This window comes from Propithecus coquereli, unplaced genomic scaffold (assembly GCF_000956105.1).
Source record: "Propithecus coquereli isolate 6110/MARCELLA unplaced genomic scaffold, Pcoq_1.0 Scaffold39, whole genome shotgun sequence".
NCBI classification, from domain to species: Eukaryota; Metazoa; Chordata; class Mammalia; order Primates; family Indriidae; genus Propithecus; species Propithecus coquereli.
Genome location: NW_012149618.1, coordinates 8,023,058 through 8,032,456, shown reverse-complemented (window position 1 = coordinate 8,032,456; position 9,399 = coordinate 8,023,058). Strand labels below are relative to the sequence as shown.

The window sequence follows — 9,399 nt, the reverse complement described above, 5'->3', positions numbered from 1 at the left end:
GATTTTAGTATTTTCAATTTTTTCATAAGATTGCCTGTTGTCCACTTTAAAGTTATTCTTTATTGTTACTTTTACTGAAAGCTTTTATTGACTCTTCTGTAGGCCATAATAATTTTAATTGAGAAAATATTTTTTCTAAATGTACTGCAGAACCTGATAAGCTCAGAGCACTTCTGCTAAATAGAATTCTTAATTCTTAAATTAAATATTCTTAATTCTGGTTTTATTAATAGTGAAACTTTATTTTCTTAGGTATTGTCTTTTGGCTTCCATTTAGAGTACCTTTCTTCAATAAACATTTTTAATAAGACAAAATTCATCAAATAAACTGTCTCTGTTTATGATTCTCTGAAATGTTTCACCAGACTTAGATGCTGCTAAAATATAGACCTTCTCAATTACATTCTATTCTAATACAGAATATAAATGTATTCAATTAAAATCAGAAGCTCAATCAAAAGTTTCTTACAAATTATTATTAATGTTTTAAGTGCAATGGTATTATGGTTATTTTTTAAAGTCCTTATTTTTTAGAGAAATATACTGAAAATTGTTTTAATGAAATGATTCAATGTATGGGATTTGCTTTAAAATGATACAAGGTGGATTGGGGAAATACACATGAAACAAGACTGGCCACTGTTCCAACAGCATGTGCTTACCTCATGTCTCTGTCACATTTTGGTAATTCTTGCAATGTTTCAAACTTTTTCATTATTATTACATTTGTCATGGTGATCTGGGATCAGTGATCTTTGATGTTACTATAGTAATTGTTTTCAGGCACAACGAACCACACCCATGTAAGATGGCAAACTTAACTGATAAATTCTGTGTGTGTTCTGACTACTCCGCTGACTGGCCATTATCCCGTCTCTCCCCGTCCTTGGGCCTCCCTATTTATTCCCTGAGACACAATAATATTGAAATGAGGCCAGTTAATAACCCTACTGTGGCCTCTAGGTGTTCAAACGAAGAGTCGTATCTCTCACTTTACATCAAAAGCTAGAAATGATTAAGTACTGTGTATCACAAAATAGCTAGAAGAGAAGAGTTTGAATGTCCTCACCACAAAGAAATGATAAATGTATAAGGTGATGGTCACACTAAATACCCTGATTTGATCGCTACACAACATATATATGTATCAAGATATCAAATTGTACCCCATAAAGATGTATAATTACAATATGTCAATTAAAAAGAAAAAGAAAAGCAAGCTAGAAATGATTAAGTTTAGCGAGAAAGGCACATCAAAAGCACAGACAGGCTGAAAGCTAGGCCTCTTGTGCCAAACAGCCAAGTTGTGGATGCACAGGAAAAGTTCTTGAAGGAAATTAAAAGCGCTACTCCAATGAACATACGAATGGTAAATGAAACAGCCTTATTGCTGATATGGAGAAAGTTTTAGTGGTCTGGATAGATGATCAAGCCAGCTACGAAATTCCCTTAACTCAAAGCTGAATCCAGAGCAAGGCCCTAACTCTCTTCAATTCTATGAAAGCTGAGAGGGGTGAGGAAGCCATAGAAGTCTGAATCTAACAGAGATTGGCACACAGGGTTTAAGGAAAGACCCCATATCCATAAAAGTCAAGGTGAAGCAGTGAACACTGATGGAGAAGCTGCAGCAAGTTACCCAGAAGACCTAGCTAAGATCATTGATGAAGGTGGCTTCATTAAACTATAGATTCTCCACGTAGACGAAATAGCCCTCTATTGGAGAAGATGCCATCTAGGACTTTCATAGCTAGAGAGGAGAAATCAATGCCTGGCTTCAAAGCTTCAAAGGACAGGCTGACTCTCTCTTTATTAGGAGCTAACACAGCTGGTGTCTTTTAGTTGAAACCAATGCTGACTTGCCATTCTGAAAATTCTAGGGCCCTTAAGAGTTACGCTAAATCTACTCCGCCTGTGCTCTATTAATGGAACAACAAAGCCTGGATGACAGCACATTTGTTTACAGCATGGTTTAATCAATATTTTAAGCCCACTGTTGAGGCCCACTGCTCAGAAAAAAAAAGATTCCTTTCAAAATATTACTGTTCATTGACTATGCACCTGGTCACCCATGAGCTCTGACGGCAATGTACAAGGAGATTAATGTTGTTTTCATGCCTGCTAACACAACATTCATTCTGCAGCCCATGGATCAAGGTGTAATTTCAACTTTAAAGTCTTCCTATTTCTGAAATACGTTTCGTAAGGCTATAGCTGCCACAGATAGTGATTCCTCTGATGGAATCAATTGAAAGTGAATTGAAAACCTCTGGAAAGGATGCACCATCCTAGATGCCATTAACAACATTCGTGATTCATGGGAGGAGGTCAAAACATCAACATTAACAGGAGTTCGAAGAAGTTGATTCCAACCCTCCTGGATGACTTTTGCGGGGTAAAGACCTTCAGTGGAGAAAGTCTACTGCAGATGTAGTAGAAACAGCAAGAGAACTAGAAGTAGAGTCTGAAGATGTGACTGAATTGCTGCAATCTCATGATAAAACTTGAACAGATGGGGACTTGCTTCTTATGGATGAGCAAAGAAAATGGTTTCTAAAGGTGGAAACTACTCCTAGTAAAGATGCTGTGAACATTGTTAAAATGACAACAAAGGATTTAGAATATTACATAAACTTAGTTGATAAGGCAGCAGCAGGCTTTGAGAGGACTCACTCCAATTTTCAAAGAATTTTGCTGTGTGGAAAATGTTATCAAATATCATTGTCATGCTACAGAGAAATCTTTTGTGAAAAGAAGAGTCAATAGATGCAGCAAACTTCATTGTTGTCTTATTTTTAAAAAAGCCACAGCCACCCCAGCCTTCAGCAACCACCACCCTCATCAGTCAGCAGCCATCAGTTAAGGCAAGACCCTCCACCAGCAAAAAGATTACAACTCGCTGAAGGCTCAGATGATCATTAACATCTTTTAGGAATGAAGTATTTTTTAATTAAGGCATGTGCATTGCTTTTTTTTTTTTTTTTTTTTTTGAGACAGAGTCTCACTCTTTTGCCTGGGCTAGAGTGACGTGGCGTCAGCCTAGCTCACAGCAACCTCACACTACTGGGCTCAAGTGATCCTTCTGCCTCAGCCTCCTGAGTAGCTGGGACTACAGGCATGTGCCACCATGCCTGGCTAATTTTTTCTATATATTTTTAGTTGTCTGATTAATTTATTTCTATTTTTAGTAGAGACGGGGTCTCGCTCTTGCTCAGGTTGGTTTCGAACTCCTGAGCTCAAACAATCTGCCCGCCTCGGCCTCCCAAAGTGCTAGGATTACAGGCGTGAGCCACCACGCCTGGCCATGTACATTGGTTTTTAGACATAATGCTATTGTACACTTAGTAGACTACAATATAAACATAACTTTTATATGCACCAAGAAACCAAAAAGTTTGTATGACTTGCTTTATTATGATATTTGCTTTATTATGGTGGTCTAGAACTGAACTCACAATAGCTCTGAGGTATGCCTATATATATATATATATATATATACACACACATATATATACTGCCAGTAATATCATATATAGCCTCATGAAGGTGAGTGACCAGTTGATTAAGGAGGAGGGTTAGGGAAAATAATTTTTTAAAAGGCAGAGGGGACTGACAAAAGTAAAGGAAACATGTATATATGTTGAGTGGGGGATGGAAAAATTGATAGGAAGTAACATTTTCCTTTTTCAGCAATACACATGCTGGTTTGATATCTAAGCAATTTCTTTGTTTTTACTTTTTTGTATGTAAGTAGCAGGCAATGGGAATAATAACTATCTAAGAATACGAATAAGAATGTATATTTTAATTCTGGGCCTGTGTCTGCAAAATCCTGCCTGGGAGATTTGGTTAGATTTTCCTCCTACTTTCTTCAGTTTCCAACAACCCACAAATACCAGAAGCCTAAGGTTGAATTTTGGTAGTTTCAGAAGTTACTTAGGAAAATGAAACAAGTGGGTATAAGTGAAAGATAGCTAGCAATCTCAAAAGCACAAATGTAAATGGTACATGTCTTTTGGTTCTCTAACAAATGTACCATAGACAATGTATTGAGTTTTGCATCCCATCCCTGATATAAGAACAAACACTCCTATTTTTTAATAGGAGCTCTCACTTTTTAAATTTGAGCTCTCACCTTATAAGAGCTCTTTGTTTTTATTTGAGCTCTCACTTTATAATGTGCTTAAATCTAAAAGATGACAAGAAATAGTCTTTTTTTCCCCAACCCCTTCCAGATACAACTATTCTTATACCAATTTGACTTTAGAAAGACATTAAGTTATGCAAAAGTCATTCAAATACCACTTGCAGTTTTCCTACATTTTTGTTATCAAACATAATTCTTTGGATATGTGTGGAAAAAAAAAAGAATTTTTAAAATTCCGTCTTTCTCTTTCCCCTTTATTGCAGGATTTAAAGGAGACCAACACAGCACATAGGAATTCTCCTTCCTCAGAGGCAGTTCAAACTTGGTTCTTAAGTTAAAATAAGTCTATGGTGTTTGAGTTTGCATCTTGTAGTAGTTCTGTACAACTGTAGCATCAAATGCCTGCATATTTTGGCATGGCTCACAGGCTGCCTGAATTGGATTCATATGACAGGCTGCAAAATAGCCTCACATAACATCTGCTTATGCTGTGCCTCTGCTTTAAGCAATTGCCATTTCTTTGTCTATCTAAGTAATTAATCCTAAATTACACAATGAGACCATCAAGCCTTGTCAATTCCTCCCTTGAGACTTCCCTCACTTCATCCCTTCCTTCCTTCCTATTGCCCCCCAACACTGACAGTCATCATGGCTAACACTAGACTATTACTATAGTCTCCTACCTCTCTGCCTGCATCTATTATCCCCGCAGCCAGTGGTGCCAAAACAATATTCCTGATTTACCTCCTAATACACCACATTCCTTCATTTAAAACAAAACCCAAAACAGATCAACTCTTCAATGGCTCCCCATCTGCCAAATAAAAAGTCGAACAGTTTAGCCTCATATTTAAGACCTTTCGTAACCTGGCTCTGGTCTAGCATTCCCACTGTAACTGTCCTACTTCCTTTTGCTCTGAAAAATGAGTCTATTCAGCAGCCCCTGCCTTCCCCCAACACACATACACACACCCCTTCTTTCTCTGTTTCCAAGGCTTTGCTCATTCCAGGCTCTGCCCTCCCTTTGCCTGGTCAAGTACTACTTGCCTTTCAAAGCCAAATCCCACATCTTCTCTTCCTTGTCTACCAAACGTAGAAATGTTTTCTTTGGCCTCTGTATTACTAGTGCTTTACAAATAACCCACCTGGTATTTCTTTTGATGCATTGTATTGTTAGCTAGTTTTGTCTGTGCTCTTTTCACTAGATTGTACCCAAGGGTACAAACCGGACTATCTGGTGACCTTCTGCTACTTCTTCATTCTTTGGCTCAGTGCTATGTGCACAACAGAGAATTAGTATATATTTGACTGAATAAACGGTTAAAGATATTGTTTACCCATTCAACAAATATTTATTAAATACCTAACATATACAAGGCGCTATTACAGACTCTAGGAAAACATAAATTAAAATTCATGAGACTTACTACATTCTAGTGGAAGAGAAATAGAATTTTTAAAAAGTAAGCTATACATAATAAGGTACTAATAGAGAAAAATAGAGCAGGGAAGGAAAATTAGGAGTATAAGGCGGGGGTATAATTTTAAATAGAACGATCATGGAAGGCCTCTCTGAGAAAATGACATCTGAGCAAACATTTGAATGAAGTGAGGGAGCAAAGTACAAGGATATATGGAAGAAAAACATTCTAGGCAGAAGAAGAGCAAGAGAAAGACTCCGAGGCAGGAGAGTGCCTGGTTTATTCAGAGAAGAACAAAGAGGACAATGTGAGGGGTGAGGAAGGAGGAAAGTTGGAGAAAGAAGGGAGAAGCAGCAACAGGAGCTAGGCTGGGGACAGCTTGAGAGCCATGCAATGAGGAGCAGAGGGTGACACATCTGATCTGAGTTTGACAAGATTAATTTGGATGTTCTTGGAGAACTGGCAGATGGGGACAAGGAGAGAGGTAGGAAGATCAGCACGGAGGTAACATAATTAATTAGGTGAGAGGCAATGGGTATTTGGACCAGGATGGTGGCAGGTGGCCACAAGTAGTCTGATTCTGGATATATTTTGAAGGCAGATCTGCTGGGATTTGCTGATAGATTAGATGTGGGATATGAGGGAAAGAGGAATCAAGGACAACTCCAAAGTTGAATGCAGCACCATTTATGGTATGGGGATACACTTGGGGGGAACAAGTTTTAGGGGAGACATTTCAGATATCAAAAATGTTAAGTTAGAGTAAGGAATGGGGAGACTGAGTAAGCTGTTAGATACAGGTATCTAGAGTTCAGGAGAAAAGACAAGACTGAAAATAAAATTTGGGGAGTTGTCAGTGTACAGATGGTATTTAAAGCTATGGGACTAGATGAGGGAGTACGTGTAGATAAAGACAGGGTCCAAGGACTAAACCCTTAGGGCACCTCTAGGAACCAGCAAGGGAGACTGAGAAGGAGCAGCCAGGAGGAGAATGATAACGTTGGTATGTTGAGAACACACTGTGCACTTAAGAGAACAATTCCTGTTCATGACATACCGGGCACTGATTTAACTGAGACTATGGCAGGCTAAGGGAGAGAATTCATTTTCCCCACTCACATCGCAGCTGTGGTTAGGTAAACTTTAGGCAGAGGCTACTAAGATAAGCAAGGATATAACACAGCTTTCTGTAAAAAGTAAAATTTCAATAACATAGTATTGACTGAGTTCTGTTTTCTACCCTCAAAAACTACAGTGATAACCAAGTTAGAGTAGGGTTCCTCAACTATGGCATTCTTGACATTATAGGCCAGAGAATTCTTTATTGTGGGGGGCCGTGCTACACATTATGGGATGTTTAGCAGCATCCACTAGATGCTAGTAGAAGACCACCTCCAATTCCCCCCATCATCAAAACCAAAAATGTCTCCAAAAATTGCCAAATGTCCTCTGGGGGACAAAAATCATTCCCAGTTGAGAACCACTGAGTTAGAGAAAGCTGTCAACGAAAGCCAACTCCTAAGTGTACTTTAAGCACCGTTGCTGCCAAATACATATACCCATTAATTTCTGCTGATAATCTGTACTTTGGAAGATTCTAAGTATATTCACTACCCAGAGTGAACAAAGTAGGCAATTAGCTCAAACTATCATAAAAAATGCACTTCTAGTTTTTTCAGTGTAAAAAGCACTCCCCGAGTCTACCCAGTTCAAAAATGACCATTTCTGAACATCCATGATCACAGCAGCATTACTCACACTAGCCAAGAGGTGGAAACAATCCAGTGTCCATCAAAAGATGAATGGGTAAACAAAATGTGGTGTATACATACAATGGAACATCACTGAGCCTTAAAAGGAAGGAGGTTCTGACACGTGCCATACCGTGGATGAATCTTGAGGACATCATGCTAAGTGAAATAAGCCAGTCACAAAAAGACAAATGCTGTATGATTCTACTTTTATGAGGTATATCTAGAGTAGTCAAATTCATAAGAAAGAAAGTAAATGACAGTTGCCAGGGGCCGGAGGGGAGGGGGAAATGGAGAGTTGTTGTTTAGTGAGTATAGAATTTCAGTTTGCTTTTTTTTTTGAGACGGAGTCTTACTTTGTTGCCCCCGGCTAGAGTGCCATGGCGTCAACCTAGCTCACAGCAACCTCAAACTCCTGGGCTCAAGTGATCCTTCTGCCTCAGCCTCCCGAGTAGCTGGGACTACAGGCACGCACCACCATGCCCGGCTAATTTTTTCTATATATTTTTAGTTGTCCGATTAATTTCTTTCTATTTTTAGTAGAGACAGGGTCTCGCTCTTGCTCAGGCTGGTCTCGAACTCCTGAGCTCAAACGATCCACCCGCCTTGGCCTCCCAGAGTGCTAGGATTACAGGCGTGAGCCACCGCACCCAGCCAGAATTTCAGTTTTATCAGATGAGAAAGTTCTAGAGATTGGTTGTCCAACAATGTGAATGTACTTAACACTACTGAACTATATAATCAGAAATGGTTAAGATGGTAAATTTTACATTATGTGTATAACTGGAAAAAAAAGAGTGTAGCTCTGGAGTCAGACCACCAGGATTCAAATATTGGCAAAATGCCCAGTAGGGGTACCTGCTTCACAGTAAGTGCTCAATAAACATTAGTCACTAATTAAAAATTAGCATTTTTACTGGTATTATACCAGTGCATGATCTGTCTGCAGCCATGATTGACAGTTATAAATGACTCTGATTATGACAGCAGTTATAAATAAAGGTGGGTAGGAAAAAAATGACTATTTCTCATAATAAAATCATTTTGCTAACTGAATATCATTAAGTTCAAAACAAGGTTAACCTCTTTCCCCTCAAAATTAGATCTTCTACTATGGATTTATCATGTCTCCTACTCTAAAGATTCAGACTCTTTTTGTATTATATTTTTCAGACCTTTAAAAAACTTTTAAACTTTTAAAATTTATTTGTGTGTATGTAAATATACACTATTTTTCCCTTAAAACAATCAACAATCCATCCGATATGTTATCTTATTTATAAAAGGTTTTTCTTTCATTACTGATTCTAACAATTACTGGCAGAGTCCTACACTATCTCCAATTCTGACTCTCATTCATTTCCTTCTTAACATATCGGCTCAAAATGGCACCTAGTTTTTTTTTTTTTTTGAGATAGGGTCTCTCTCTCTTGCCCAGGCTGGAGTGCGGTGGCATCGTCATAGCTCACTGCAACCTCAAACTGCTGGGCTCAAGTGATCCTCCTGCGTCAGCCTCCCAATTAGCTGGGACTACAGGTGTACATCACCACACCCAGCTAATTTTTCTATTTTTTGTAGAGACAGGGGTTTCGTTCTTGCTCAAGATGGTCTCAAACTCCTGACCTCAAGCAGTCTTCCCACCTTGGCCTCCCAGAGTGCTAGGATTACAGGCATGAACCACCATGCCCAGCCAGCACCTAATTTTAATAGCCTTATTTGAGTTTAGGACAGATAAGAAAAAGATATACCAAAACAAAACAGAAAATTTAAAGCAACAGAAAGTGAATAAGAGAAAACCTACCTGTCCACTTTTGATGACAAGCAAGAAGAACATTAGGGACTAAGTTCGTAGCTCTGAAAGGCAAGCTCATCAGTCATCAGGATAGAAAATGGGGACTCATTCAGTAAGATCAAATCCACAGAAGAATGCAAGCGCCAAGAGTGGGGAGTGGGGAGGCGAAATGTCTAACCTGCATGGGATTAATCTTCACTGAGCGTTCGAAGCATTCCACACACTCTTGAAACTCCTTGTTCCGAAGATGAAGGAGGGCTTTGGAGCGCTGAGCACGGGCACTGCGGTGCC

General features: G+C 38.9%; 1 protein-coding gene across 1 annotated transcript in view; it reads right to left on the bottom strand.

The window, feature by feature from the left end:
- The window catches only part of TTC27 (tetratricopeptide repeat domain 27), a 163,146-nt gene that overhangs the window by 52,764 nt on the left and 100,983 nt on the right, over positions 1 to 9,399 (bottom strand). The window lies entirely within an intron of this gene.